The sequence below is a fragment of the Podarcis melisellensis genome, assembly GCF_964234715.1.
Source record: "Podarcis melisellensis genome assembly, chromosome: 7".
Classification (NCBI taxonomy): domain Eukaryota; kingdom Metazoa; phylum Chordata; class Lepidosauria; order Squamata; family Lacertidae; genus Podarcis; species Podarcis melisellensis.
In genome coordinates, this window is record NC_138539.1 from 9,205,242 (window position 1) to 9,220,249 (window position 15,008).

A 15,008-nucleotide genomic window follows, 5' to 3' on the forward strand; every position below is an offset into this window, starting at 1 on the left:
TGAATTTATTTAAACGTGCTCAAAGGGAAATGTACAGGACTGCAGTCTAAGCATCTCTTTCTGTGCACCTGGTGATTGCAAGAAAAAGCAAAACAACCAGTAAAGAGCTCTTCCCTTCTTTTAGAAGTATTACACAACACAGGGGTAATCAACATGGCGCACAGAAGGTCAAGAAAGTCTTCTGCCCTTTTAAAGGTAAGTGTGGCCTTCTCAACACATGTGGCTTGCTCTTTACAAACCAATTGCCCTCATTAACTTACACAGCTTGTGTGCTCTTATGCTGTAGTTTCCAGTGTTAATAAAGAGGTCACCTGACGAAGGCTTGTGTCACCCCCAGTAGGAATGACAAACATACAACAACAGCAGAATACGCTGGACTCAACACCATCAGCAAACTAGGAACACACATGAGCAAGAGGTCAAACTCAATTAAATGAATTGCAAAAAAGTGTTAAAACTCATGTTGATATACGGATAAAATTAACCTTTTCTGCACTTTGAGGCATTAAAGAACTTCAACTGCAATTTCATATCATACAGTAAAGATTATCGAGTTTAGCTGCAGCTGGGAGCCAACAGCCTGACAATGATTTAAGTCCCAGGTGACACAGAATTTCAGCCTATCATGTATGTTCTTTTTATAGCCATATAAGTAGCTGTCTTCTGAGCAAAGAAGATAGGTATCTGTTTTCCACTTTCAAACCTAGAGCGAGAGGCAGCTTGTTTCTACCTTGTTATATTGCTTGAGACACGTTGACCTATCACTGGTCTATGATCCTTCAGGGAGTTCCGCATCTGCAATCAACTATATTTGGACAGGAGCAACTCCAAGTGCATGTGAGACTTAAAGAAATGGGTCCCTATTTGTTGCTTGCCAACCCTTTAACTGAGACAAAAAGGCTGGACAGAAATTGTACACTCCATGATGTTTTGAAGTGCTGCCTTGATTTGCTAGTAATCGAGACGGGGAAGCGAAGGCCTAACATGAAGAGACGCTGGAAAAGGCAGCGAAATGTAGTTTGTTTCTGAGGGTCAAGCTAGATGTGAGCAGGAGGTGGTCTCTCCCTCCCTTTTTTTAAAACACCACCACCTTATTACAGACCTTATGAGTTCCAAAGTGGATTGAAACAGCAGGAGGGGGGCAGACACACTGCCACAAGCTATTAGTGAAAAATTGCCCTCCCTAAGTCACTTTACTGCCTTCAGAAAAGGTTCGTGAACCTGCAGCAAAGGAAACAGGAAGAATGGTATTCCCTGGGGAAATTGCCTGCGGGAAAGGGGTATTATTATTATTTATTGAATTTATATACCGCTCTATGGTGCTGTGGGTTAAACCACAGAGCCTAGGACTTGCCGATCAGAAGGTTGGCGGTTTGAATCCCCGCGACGGGATGAGCTCCCATTGCTCGGTCCCTGCTCCTGCCAGTCTAGCAGTTCAAAAGCACGTCAAAGTGCAAGTAGATAAATAGGTATCGCTCCAGCGGGAAGGTAAACAGCGTTTCCGTGCGCTGCTCTGGTTCACCAGAAGTGGCTTAGTCCTGCTGGCCACACGACCCGGAAGCTGTATGCCGGCTCCCTCGGCCAATAAAGCGAGATGAGCGCCGCAACCCCAGAGTCGGCCACGACTGGACATAATGGTCAGGGGTCCCTTTACCTTTACCTATACCTGGAAGTCTCAGGGCAGGCAGAAAGGAAAACCATCCAGTAGTGATGTAGAGATTCTGTTAATTTATTATTAGTCACCCATCTGACTGGGTTGACCCAGCCACTCTGGGCAGTCTAATTCCTTCAGAGGTGGAGTGCTGGGATAGCTCAGTCGGTAGAGCATGAAACTCTTAATATCAAAGTTGTGGGTTTGAGCCCCTCGTTGGTCAAAAGATTCCTGCATTGTAAGGGGTTGACTAGATGACCCTTGTGGTCCCTTCCAACTCTACAAGCCTATGCTTCTACGAAACCTGTTGTAGCTGCATGCCTTTAATGGGGGATGATGAAGCCAGTGGTGGATGTGGCCACCACATCCCCATCTTCCTGCCCCCCCCCCCGATATATGAACTGATCACTTGCAGATGTCTACATCAATTTTTATGACCTCCCTCCATTTTCTCCTCACTTCATGACTCTTGGCACCCGCAAGAAATTAGGCAGAGTGCAACCTGTGACCCTTGGGTTGAAGATAGCCCCCTCCTAATAAATGTGAGTTTACCTATGGCTTTATTATTATTATTATTTGAATTCATATACCACCCACAGGTCTCGTGGCCACAAAATCCATAATCAAAATAAAAACAACCCAATAACAACCCCCCCAAAAAACCCCACATTTTAAAAGGGCATAGGATGTTAATCAAATCAACCAAAGGCCTGGTTTATTAGAGTGAGCATGTACATAGGCATGCATATACATAGACATGAGATGCTTCATGGGTTATTATGTGCATTTTACCCATGGCCCCCACACTTGCTGCTTCAAATGCCATAAAGTGAACCCAATATCCACGTTCTCAAAGCTGAGTGATAAACCATAAATCTAGGAGGAGTGAAGTTGGGGAGATTCTAATAAAAATTGCACTAATGAAAGTAATTTAGCAAAGTGTATTTTACCGATTTATGAAGTGCACAAAATGCTTTCTCACCACAGTGTGGTCCCCAAACAGCTTCCAATCAAATACAATAAAACCAGGACAATTAAAACTGAACACAACAAAGATATGCAGACAGAAGTTAACAGGACAGCAGGACAGACTTGGCCTGAGACAGGCTTCCTCAAACTCGGCCCTCCAGATGTTTTGAGACTACAATTCCCATCATTCCTGACCACTGGTCCTGCTAGCTAGGGATCATGGGAGTTGTAGGCCAAAAACATCTGGAGGGCCGAGATTGAGGAAGCCTGGGAACAGATATGCTTTAACCAGGAAGCAGCAGCAGCAGATCATCAAAGGTGTAGCCATCAATATTTTCCTGGGCAGGCAAGTATTGCAAGTACTTTGCATATACTTGCAAAACCATATCGAAAAATCAGAACTCCTATTAGAATAAACAAGTTCCGTTTCAAATACTGAAATACTAAATAAGATGGATAACAATGTGTAATAGAAAAAGAAGTATGAAATTAGTCTAAAGGTGTGTGAAAGAAAGTAATAGAAGTGGAAAGAAATTGCAATTGAGTAGATTGGAAGTCTATCACAAAGGTGGGGTGAGGGGTGGTGGGTGGTGACGGGAAAAGGAATTATTTGTGGGTTTGAGTGTAAGTATGTTTGAACACTTTTACGGATTGTATGAAATGTATGTTTGTATGCTTGTATATTTGTAATATATGTGTATTAATGATGAATTATTTTAACAATAAAAACTTATTTTAAAAAATTAAAAAAGAAAAAAAGTCATCTAATCGGGGGGGGGGGGGGATTTCCTGGGCAGGGAGGGGGAAATTCCAGAGTTAGGGTCCTCTTAGTGATTGCATTTTCCCTTGTAACCTCCCGGACAGCAACATTCACCAGCAGGATGAGAAGGGTTGGCTCTGCGTATCTTGACAGTCCAGGTTAGCTGACAACAGGGAAAGACAAGCCCAACAAAAACCTATGTATGTAGCCAGGGCAGATCCTGCAAAACAGCTCTGCACCAAAATGCACCCAGCACTCTAACAGAAGAAGCCTGTGCTAGCTGCAGTTTAAGGCCCATCTTCAAGGTCCTATGGTTATTTGCCTTAAATTGTTTTTTTAAATAACTGCGCACGTGCGTACACACACAAGTACACCATAGCTGTCAACGTTTCCCTTTTTAAAAGGGAAATTCCCTTATTCCGAATAGGATTCCTCGCAAGAAAAGGGAAAAGTTGACAGCCAAGAAGTACACACATACGACAGCTGCAATAATTGGTAAATTCCCAATGTGTTTCAATTAGTATCTTTATGAAGCAAAAACATTCATAATACTCCTTTTTTAAAAGTTCCATCAAAAACTGCACACTGAAATAACTTTGAACACAGTACAAACATTGAATTGTTGAGCTATTTTCAAGGAGGAGTAATACGGGTTGTTTTTCAGTGAAAAGGACAGTGCCAAAACATGTGGGAGTTTACCAATCCCTGCAGCTGTCTCTTTTGTGTCTATAGTAAGTTACAAGTGTTGATCCTCTTTTGTTTCCTTGCTTATAAAACGCCTCCCTGCTTTCTATGCAGCTATGCATTGCTAAAGGTCATTTATATGAATGGAATTAAATAAAAGGGGGGTTGTCCAAAAGAATCAGCTTTCTTTCTAACTGCTGTACTCTAGTGCCATCCTATCTGAAAAGGACTAAGAAAATGTGCATTGGCAGAGTAAGGAACACAAATGGTTGATCTAATACAGTGGTACCTCGGGTTACAGACGCTTCAGGTTACAGACTCTACTAACCCAGAAATAGTACCTCGGGTTAAGAACTTTGCTTCAGGATGAGAACAGAAATCGTGCTCGGGCGGAGCGGCGGCAGCAGGAGGCCCCATTAGCTAAAGTGGTGCTTCAGGTTAAGAACAGTTTCAGGTTAAGAACGGACCTCCGGAACGAATTAAGCACTTAACCCGAGTTACCGCTGTACTGTTAAGGTGACTGAAAGCCAAATCCTATCCATGTTTTACACAGAAGCAAATACTGATTTCAGTATAGGACTATGACAGGTTAGCATGCCTGAAGCATTTGCACATCTATCTTCTCCTCAGGCATGCAAATGTTTTCCTTTTAAAAGGGGGAAAGGAAATGGGTACCATTTTTTCTATTGCCACAAATTGTCATATTTTGAATTATAATATTTCCATAACCAGCAAATAATTAGTTCAGAGAGAGGAAAAAGTGCATGTGAATCTATTCCAAAACTGACCTATCTGGGAAGGAGGAGACAATTTATCTTCTCAAACAGATTCTTGCTTCAAACTGCATGTCTCTGAAGCAGTGTATGTGTTAACCAAACCAAGCTGTCTCAAACACTGTTGCATATGCAGTGGTACCTCGGGTTAAGTACTTAATTCATTCCGGAGGTCCGTTCTTAACCTAAAACTGTTCTTAACCTGAAGCACCACTTTAGCTAATGGGGCTTTCTGCTGCTGCTGTGCCGCTGGAGCACGATTTCTGTTCTCATCCTGAAGCAAAGTTCTTAACCTGAAGCACTATTTCTGGGTTAGCAGAGTCTGTAAGCTGAAGCGTATGCAACCTGAGGTACCACTTTATTTGCTTTTTTCCTTCAGAACTTGCTTGATTCAATGTTATCATCTCAGTTTGTACGCACACATACAGGTTTTGAAAACTCCTCGTACTAACCAATTGCAGGGTTCTATGGCAGGAAACTGGCTGAGGTTATTTTGGAACGGAAACGACATTGTATGTAGCAGAAGCCCGCCGAAAGAAACAGGCGGGACGTGCACTGCACAAATTCTACGTGCTCACAGTTGGGAGGTACAGCAACCAAACTGCATGAGGTCTAAGGGCCTGGGAGCTGTTGCTGACGAATGCACACGGTACCAGGCAAAATGCATTGTCTTGCTCAGTCACATGGCCTTCCAAACAATGAACTGGCAGAGTGGGGAGTTTTACAGTAAAAAAACAAAACAAACCTGGAGGTTTGAGCTATGGCTAAGCATTGAGAGTAGGTCCTATTACTCTGAAACTAGTTCAATTAACTGGAATGGCCGAACAGTCTCATTACCGGCAATTGCAACTAAGGTGACTGGAAAGAAGGTGTATTAAAATAGGTGAAACGGGCTTCTAAGGCAGCATGATTAAGATCAAGCTTATGTTTATAATGTGGATAGTCAATTTAATTAGCAGCATTTATATACACTACCTGTAATTTGGATGCAAACCTCTGCATCTTCACCAAGTTGACTATACAAGTAGGTCTGCTGGAGGGAGGGAGCGAACACACGTTTCCTCCCTTTCCTATTAAAGAGTGAACATATGAGTTGAACTGCAAGGTTCCTCCAAGTTGCCTTATTGCCAGCCTTCCCCAAGCTGCTCCTCTCTAGATGTTTTGAACTAAAACTCCCGCAAAAGGCCAATTGTCAAGAATGTTGTTTTAGTCCAGGGGTCAGCAAACTTTTTCAGCAGGGGGCCAGTCCACTGTCCCTCAGACCTTGTGGGGGGCCAGACTTTTTTTTTGGGGGGGGGGGAAATGAACCAATTCCTATGCTCCACAAATAACCCAGAGATGCATTTTAAATAAAAGGACACATTCTACTCATGTAAAAAACATGCTGATTCCCGGACCGTCCGCAGGCCGGATTTAGAAGGCGATTGGGCCGGATCCGGCCCCCGGGCCTTAGTTTGCCTACCCATGTTTTAGTCCAACAGCATCTGGGGGTCACCAGGTTGGTAAAGGGTTACCTAGAGCACACATATTGATTATCCCATACAGTTCGACCCAAACAGGAGGGTCCAAAGACAGCAAAGGACCTGCAGACAAGCTAGACTCAACTAGAGGCAACTGACAAACCACCCGTCACCACACACACACATTCTGCTCCACTACATTCAGCAGTGTTGTGTGTGACCACACGTGCGTACACAGCAATAACTATGTGCTAGCATGCCATTCAATGGGCAAAGCTCCAGCCAGATGTTCCTGTCCCACAGCCACAACTCATGTGGTCCAACATCTAAATGAAAATATTTTAATACACTTAACTGAGTAGGACGCACAGAGATTCTGTAGAAAAGATCTGTACCATTCCCCTATGCTTCTTTGCTGCACTTAAGCAGCACACAGACACAATGCACTTTGCTTGAGAGCAACCTTGCCCCCAACTTCCTTTGCAAGGTTACAGATTGATGAAAGTCGTTTTGGCCAGCAGCCACGGTCTTTTTAAAAATCACTCCATAATTACAGCAAATAAAGACTCCCCAAAGGCACTAATGTTGAATGTTTGCTATACAAGCTATTAACATAAGTGGCATCTGTAAAAAAGGATTCTCCATTACTGTACATTTAAAGCTGTATCCTCGGGTCTCTCATATTCCTGTTGCCTGCTGCTTGCAAAAATGAAGTGTCTTTTTCTCCATCCCTCTGGAAAAGCAATTTTATAGACTATTTGCTTCATTTTAATACAACTTTAAGTCTTAAGGACAACACCTAACCACCTTGAGTTTCTTCATAAAGTACAAGGGCAGAAAATTTCTATCATTTATTCTCTTCTACTTCTAACCCCCTTCATTATTTTCAAATGGCAAGCTATACTTTTAGTATTTCTCATGATCACAGGCAATTGGCAGACTTAGTTGACAGCCAGGAGCATCTATTCTCTAATCTATTTTTCTGAAGGGGCCATCTGGTCCACTCTCTTAATTCCCCCACACGCCACATGCCCCCACACTCTAGATTGCATTCACTATCCTGGCATATTTCAATTACGTTTTTTTTTAAAAAAAACATTTCCATCATAGGATAGCTGCCCTGACTGATGCAAGGTAAACTTTTATTACTGAAACCTGATGCATTAAACCTTCCCACAGCTCAAATGGCTAATTAGTTTTCAATAAAACTGAAACAAAATCCCCCAGTTACACTTTATTGTGCTCTGCAGCACGACATCCATTACAACTCAGTGCGGTCAGCCTTCATCTCCTCTCTCTTTTTAGGACTCCCAGCATCAGTGAAGGCAGATGAAGATCCCATGGGTTTGAATAGGAGTTCCTTCAAGTATCAAGCAGGCCACTGAATAGCTCGGTTGGTTAGAGCATGGGACTGATAACACCAAGGTTGCAGGTTTGATCCCCGTATGGGACAACTGCATATTCCTGCATTGCAGAGCGTTGGACTAGATGGTCCTCAGAGTCCCTTCCAACTTGATGATTCTGCCTACTACTCATGGAAGTAAGGTCACAGTGAGGCCAGAGAGAATTCCCAAAATCAACTACAGTGGTACCTCTTGCTGCGAACGGGATCCGTTCCGGAGGCCCATTCGCAACCTGAAAAGAATGCAACCTGCATCTCCGTGTCTGCGCATTGCGATTCACCACTTCTGCGCATGCATGTCATGTCACTTTGCGCATCTGCGCATGTGCGAGCAGCCAAACCCGGAAGTAACCCTTTCCAGTACTTCCGTGTCGCCGCGGGACGCACCATGAAAACGTGCAACCTGATCAAACATAACATGAGGTATGACTGTATAGAATACAAGAAAACAAGAAGCTGCTGAGTGTTATTATCTGTTGATGCCCATCCTTGCAGTTTCAGTGTAGGCTTAAATTCAGACTAATTTGACAGAGGAACAGCTTGGGCCTCCTGCCAGCCAGCAGAGGCAGGAACCATTTAGAAGTCCAGCTCACAAGAGGCAGCGGTTTCGAAAGTGGTCTAAGAGAGGGAAATAATGTGTTACATCCTCTGTAAAGAAAACCTTCTTGTTTCAGCCTTTCAACTGATAAAGCATGAAGATAAGTCCAGATACTATTTCACTGAGATAAGGCACCCACATCTGTAAAGATCTGCAGCGCCTATTAAGCCACTCTAGCATATTTCTGTGGGCTAAGGTTAAGTGAGGTAGAGGCAACATTTAGCCTGATATCAAAAGGGAACATATGAATTTGCATTACTGTCTAATTCAGGCACCCCCAACCTGCAGCCCTCCAGATGTTTTGCCCTACAACTCCCATGATCCCTAGCTAACAGGACCAGTGGTCAGGGATGATGGGAACTGTAGTCCAAAATATCTGCAGGGCTGAAGGTTGGGGATACCTGGATCCCCAAAGTCATCTTTGCCAAGATTATGCCTGCCAGTAGCAAAGCTGTTAAGCTATAGGTGACCCAAAGCACAGGGTGCTTTAGTATTTAAGGGCAGGATTTTACCTGCATTGCGCTTGAAAATAATGGGGGATAAATGCGCACATTGAAGCACTGCTGCAATATAGTTCTGACAATCCACACCAAAGAAGTATGGGACCATCCCATTCTGACCTGCCAGTGCCATCAATGATCAATCTCAGGCATAAAGACTTATCACAATGTGGGTGACTATTCAAAATAAGTAGTTTCTCTCTTTCTCTCTCTCACCCATCAACAGTGAAGCTATAGACAAGAAACAAAAGCTTTAAACTATTTAAATGAAAAACCACACTTAGCTGGACATGGGAAACTTATCAAGCATAGGAGCTCCCATGCACCATGAATGCACTGCCCCACTTATTTTTCCTTATTTGAACAGAGAAAATGCATATTGAGGCAAAACTAGTGAGTTGACTGTCACTAACACCTTTTTTACAGCAACACACAAAAGGTTTCCTGGGATACTGCTCTTCTGTATAAGTTACTCCTGTTGCTTTAACGCTGCATTACATTTTTAAGTCCAAGAATTAGCGGCAGAAAATGCAGCTAATTAGCTGAATTAGAGAGCCAAACAGATGGGAGACAGGGAGGGATTTGCTTGAAATTCTGAACTGGAGAGACTGAAGATGACGAATAGAAGCAGGAGACCAAACTTATAGGGACTTGTTGGATTTTACAGTGAATCCACATTAAAACCAACGGAAGGTTTAAGGAGCCTTGTTACAGATTGGTTAAAGTACCACCAAGTTACATGACATGTTTAAGATAGATTTTAAAAACAGAATAAGGATAAACTATTGTCTAAAATATATAACTTTTTATTAGAATGGGAAACAGAAGACAAACTAGTCAAAGCTTCAACGACACACTGGGCAATAGGACACAATATAGATTTAAACCTCTGGGAGAAACTTTGGAAGAATGATTTGAAATTTACCGCATGTTACTCATTGAAAGAGAATTACCGTATATGAAAATGATTCACAGGTGCTATTTAACTCCGAGTAGGTTGGCTAAGATGTATAAAGCAGAATCAGATATGTGTTGGAAATATAAAGAAATGGGGGACATTTTTTAATTTGTGGTAGACGTGTAAAAATGTAAGAGAATATTGGGAAATTATCTATAATGAGCTGAAAAAAAAATGTTTAAAATAACTTTCCCAAAAAGACCAGAGTCCTTATTGGAAATAACCCAGACATAAATTCCTAGGTGTCAGAAAAACCTTTTTAAGTATGCAACAACAACAGCTTGAGTTTCGGTAGCCCAAAAAATGGAAAGTGAGGGAGGTCTCAGACAAAGAGGACTGGCAACTAAAGATGTTAGAATATGCAGAACCTGCAGGTTTAACACATAGAATAAGAGAGCAAGAAGAGCATATATTCAAAGAGTGGGAAATGTTTATTAAGCATATGGAAAATAATTGTACACAGCTGAAAACTAAGATAAATACAACAGTGTAATTGATGTTTTAAGTGATGTAAGAGTGGGAAACTGATTAAAATGATTATAGTAAAATCGTAGGAATGAAGTATAAGTGGAATGAACCATGAAAGGAGGGGGTAACTCACTGGATGCATAACAGTATGTAAAATGTTTGTTTTGAGATGTAAAATTGAAAATTACTTTTTTTAAAAAAAAAAAGCAGGAGACCAAACGGGACAGACCTACTTAAGGAACAATGATCTGGCAATTGTTAAATATGGGTTGTACTGATCTTGTGCTTTCCATTTGGTTTACAATTTAAGCAGGTTGCTCTTGCTTTTTAGAAGACTTCAAAGGTATTTTTAGCCTCTGAAAATTATTGAAAATGTACAAAAATAAATTAGGCGCAACTGTGCACAATAGTGCTTACACTGAGTGAAATGCACAAACAAAGGTGAAATGTTGTGCACACTTTTATAAAAATTTGCAATTTGGTGGAAAAATCGGGCAAACTCTAGTTTGGAAAAATCAAAAGCCGAGAAGCAGAAAGTGAAAGATCCAGTTTGCCTCTATTCAAAACAGCTAACAGGAGAAATAGACAGAATTAAAGTCCAGTTTTGTCATAGCCATGCTCTGGTCTGGTGGCAGCAGAGCTTTATGTTCTGGAAATGTATTCCTAATGCTGCAAACTGGTCACTAGCAGCAATAGCAACAACCGAACTGGGAGGTGGGGTAAGAGTTGAATGGAAGCAAACAGTGCAAGATCACTGTTGTCCCAGTGTGGGTTTTGCCTCGCCGCCACCGATTGCAAAACTGACCAGAAGCACTTCCTTTTCAAGAGTATTGGAATGCTTTAATTTTAGAACCACTCATTACATGATCAAGAAGGCGTGCACTTCAACTGAGACTCTGCCTGTTTAGGCTGTTCATGAGCTGCGGCTTCATGCATTAGAGCAAGGAGACTTGAAGTAGATCCTGTGAGTTTTCAGCCATATGCATCAGCATCCCAATGAACATTTCTGTGTCAGCACCCTGCTCCTCAAGCCTTAAAGCAGCACATTTCACACTTGAGCATTTCTGTACTCCAGGCATTCAAAAAGTCTATGTGAATGCAACAAGAACTAAAGCTATGATGCCACACACCACTCATTCATTAATCTGAGACATAATCCCCTCAGCTGCAGGGGAGATTTTGCTTCCAGTGATGAGTCAGTGGCAAAGACCAATAGCCACAGGTAAGGAACAGAGCTGGACACAACTCTTCCCAGCAAGCCTTTTCTCCTGCCCTCCCCATCGCCACCATACAGAACAGGAATATTAAGCCCCTCTTCAGGCCAACAGCCCCATGCTCCTTATAGGTTCAAATGCTCCATGTGATCCTTCCCTCTCAATAATTAATTTTCATTAAACTTATGAAATTCATACCCTGCCCTTCCACTCAAAGAAGCACAAGAACACAGCAAACACATTAGCAATAAAATGTAATAAACTTTAAATATTTTTGAATATTTCACAACAATCAAAAACATTTTTTAAAATTAAATACCTAAATATTTTAAAGACCTAGACCTCCCGCAATCAGTTAGGACTGGTTTAAACATTGGTGACACAAACTGTTATTTGCTGCATCTCTGGCGAAATAATAATTTATTTGTAACCCGCTCATCTGGCTGGGTTGCCCCCAACCACTCTGGGTGGCTTCCAACGTATATAAAAACATAAAACAGTACACCTTAAAAAGCTTAAAAAGCTTCCCCATACAGGGCTGCCTTCAGATGTCTTCTAATCAGGCATAGGCAAACTCCGGCCCTCCAGATGCTCGGGACTACAATTCCCATCATCCCCAGCTAACAGGACCCGTGGTCAGGAATGATGGGAGTTGTAGTCCCAATTTTGCCTATGCCTGGGCTATATAGTAACTCATCTGCTTGACATCTGATGGGAGGACGTTCCACAGGGAAAGTGCCACTGCCGAGAATGTCCTCAGCCTGGTTTCCTGTAGCTTCATGTCTCGCAATGAGGGAACCACCAGAAGGCCCTCGGAACTGGACCATGGAGGTGGAGACACTCCTTCAGGCATACAGGACTGAGGCCCTTTAGGGCTTTTAACGGTCAGAACTAGCACTTTGAACTGTGCTCAGAAACATACTGGGAGCCAATGTAGGTCTTTCAGGACCGGTGTTATATGGTCCCAGCAACCACTCCAAGTCAGCAGTCTAGCTGCCACATTCTTGATTAGTTGTAGTTTCTGGGTCACCTTCAAAGGTAGTCCCTTGTAAAGCCTCTTGTCACCAGTTAGTTAACTATGGCCTATTGAGGAGGGACCACCACTATCACCCCCCCTCTCTCTATGCAACGACAGGTTAAAAAATAAAAAGGTAAAGAGCAATAGACCTATGTGTGAATGCATGGAACTGTCACCAGTCTGAGAGTAACCCCAAATCTTCAGCACTGCATAAAAGTGCTATGTTAGACATGCTGGATTATCTAGGCAGACAAATACACGTAGAAAAAGCTCTCTGAAGGAAATTTGGAAAAAGAAAAAAAACCCAGAGCTATGTTGTACAGGTGCACCAGCATATAGGAGCACCTTTACTAGAGGCGTGGTTTTGGTGTTCACCATCACCAGTCATGCATTTTTGCAGCCTACAGGGGAGGAAACAAGTATTTTTCGCTCTATAAGACACACCAGACCACAAGACGCACCTAGTTTTTGGAGGAGGAAAACAAGAAAAAAAAAAAATTTCTGAATCCCAGAAGCCAGAATAGCAAGAGGGATCGCTGCGCAGTGAAAGCAGCAATCCCTCTTGCTGTTCTGGCTTCTGGGATAGCTGCACAGCCTGCATTCGCTCCATAAGACACACACACATTTCCCCTTACTTTTTAGGAGGGGGGAAAGTGAGTCTTACAGAGCAAAAAATACAGTATCTGTATTTACTTCTAGAGAGATCTGGAAACCAGGTCTAGTCGTATGACTTTTCTATTACACTTTAGCCTGTAACATCTGCTAACTAATCCACCCTTACATAAAGCTCTTAATGGGACAGTCTCTTGTCAACGTTATTCCATTTCAAGACAGCTAGATTTATTCTTAAATGAATGTGGACAGGTATTCAGGGACTCCTATGAAGGCAAGCTTAGATGACTCACAGGATTAAAATTAAAAGCTTGTTCATGAGAGAGAAAAACCTAGGATTTTTAGTACGCAGAGTTAAGCTTACCAAACAAATCTGAAGTGTTTGCTATCTGCACATACTAGTTACTTTTCTGGAAAATACCTGCATGGACTCAAAGACATGATTCCATCCATAAAACAGGACAGGACTCCACTTTAGAGAAATGCTCTGAAGTATATGGATAGAAAGTTGAGGAGTTCTGATGTATTTACGAAGTTGCACAGTGAATATAGTTGTCCAACAAAACGTTGCTTTGTATCCCCAAGCAGGGTGCTCCAGGCATCAAAGATCCAGGAACCTTTCAAAGATGGAGTGGCCCACATTTCCTTCCCAAAGACCTTCCCTTGCTGTGCTAAGAAGGTGCAGGATTATTTCTGGTGCTCTATTTTTCAGGAGTTGCTTGTTCTGCAGCCCTGTTTTGTCTCTATTCCAGGCATACTCACCGCCCAAGTGCGCTATTGAATGAATTCTAACCATCACCACCAGAATGTTCAAAAACATTGTTGTTCAGGTACTACGTTCTCCTGTAGTGGCTTGCCCCAATGCTGAAGTTACAGAGTTATCCTAATATTTAACTAATATCTCTTGAAATAGGATAGCAAGCCTGCGGGTTCAGACTTAGTTTAAACTAGAGGAACTAAACACAACTGTGGTGGCTTGGTCCATGGGAATTGTAATCCCAAGCATCTGGAGGGCACTAAGATGGTGAAAGCTGCTTTAGGAACTGTAGAAGCCTTCAATGACTCCATTGCATCTGCAGAAAGTAGTATTTAATACACTACCAGCCTCTCCCCTTTTCTCTTGCTGTGTGTAAGCCACCTAAACAGTCATTTTCTGAAGGGGTGGCACTGGAAGTCACAGCCCAGAGAGGCTACTTTTCCAATGAACAAGCTTACTGACTTTGCTTGGCTAAGTTTCCGCAGATGCTTGCCTGAGCAGACATAATTGTCTTCATATCTTGAAGTGGATAAATTTGCTAGGCTAGTAGATCATTACTTCAGGAAGTGAAGATTCTGACTTTACTCTTTTTTTAATGTACTTATGGGGTGGAATTCTCATCTGAAAAGCCAATGCTGGATAAACAACTTGTCTCTGGGAAACATTCTGTGCCAAAAGCTTGATTCAGATAAATATGACCCATCACAACCAACTGTGTGAAGCCTCCAGTTCCAACTGCCCTCCTCCCCAGCTTTCCCAAAAATGTTGTGCAGTCTGAACTCTGAACTATTTACTGAATGAACAGGCGACCCACTTAAGCCTCCTTCCTAATTTCTGAAATGCGCATGGATTCCAGATTTGAGGATTGAATTTCAGGAAAACAACTTTTCTTCTCTGGCAACTTTCTCCTCAGCGCAAGCTGCTCTAGAGTCAGCCTATGCCAGCTGATAAACTTCCAGTTCATTGTGGAAGGAATTCAGAAAAACACAGTTATGCAATTCTACAAACAAGTGCAAGGCCATGATGGATAACAATGAATTTTAAAAGGTTAATCATTTTGAAGATGCCACTTTTAAGTGTTAATGGTTTTAAAATCAAGTATGAAATGAATACAAAAGAGGTAGTTTTTATACTGCCACAATTCTTTAGTACAATGAATTACATTCTACACTCCTTTAAATAAA

General features: G+C 42.2%; 1 protein-coding gene and 1 long non-coding RNA gene across 3 annotated transcripts in view; one reads left to right on the plus strand and one right to left on the minus strand.

Annotated features, from left to right (window-relative positions):
- The window catches only part of KHDRBS3 (KH RNA binding domain containing, signal transduction associated 3), a 109,497-nt gene that overhangs the window by 81,410 nt on the left and 13,079 nt on the right, over positions 1-15,008 (minus strand). The window lies entirely within an intron of this gene.
- LOC309374267 overlaps positions 4,841-15,008 on the plus strand; it is a 373,854-nt gene continuing 363,686 nt past the window's right edge. Inside the window, exon 1 of the long non-coding RNA XR_014170472.1 lies at positions 4,841-5,187. This is a non-coding gene — a long non-coding RNA (uncharacterized lncRNA). The remainder of the gene's footprint in view (positions 5,188-15,008) is intronic.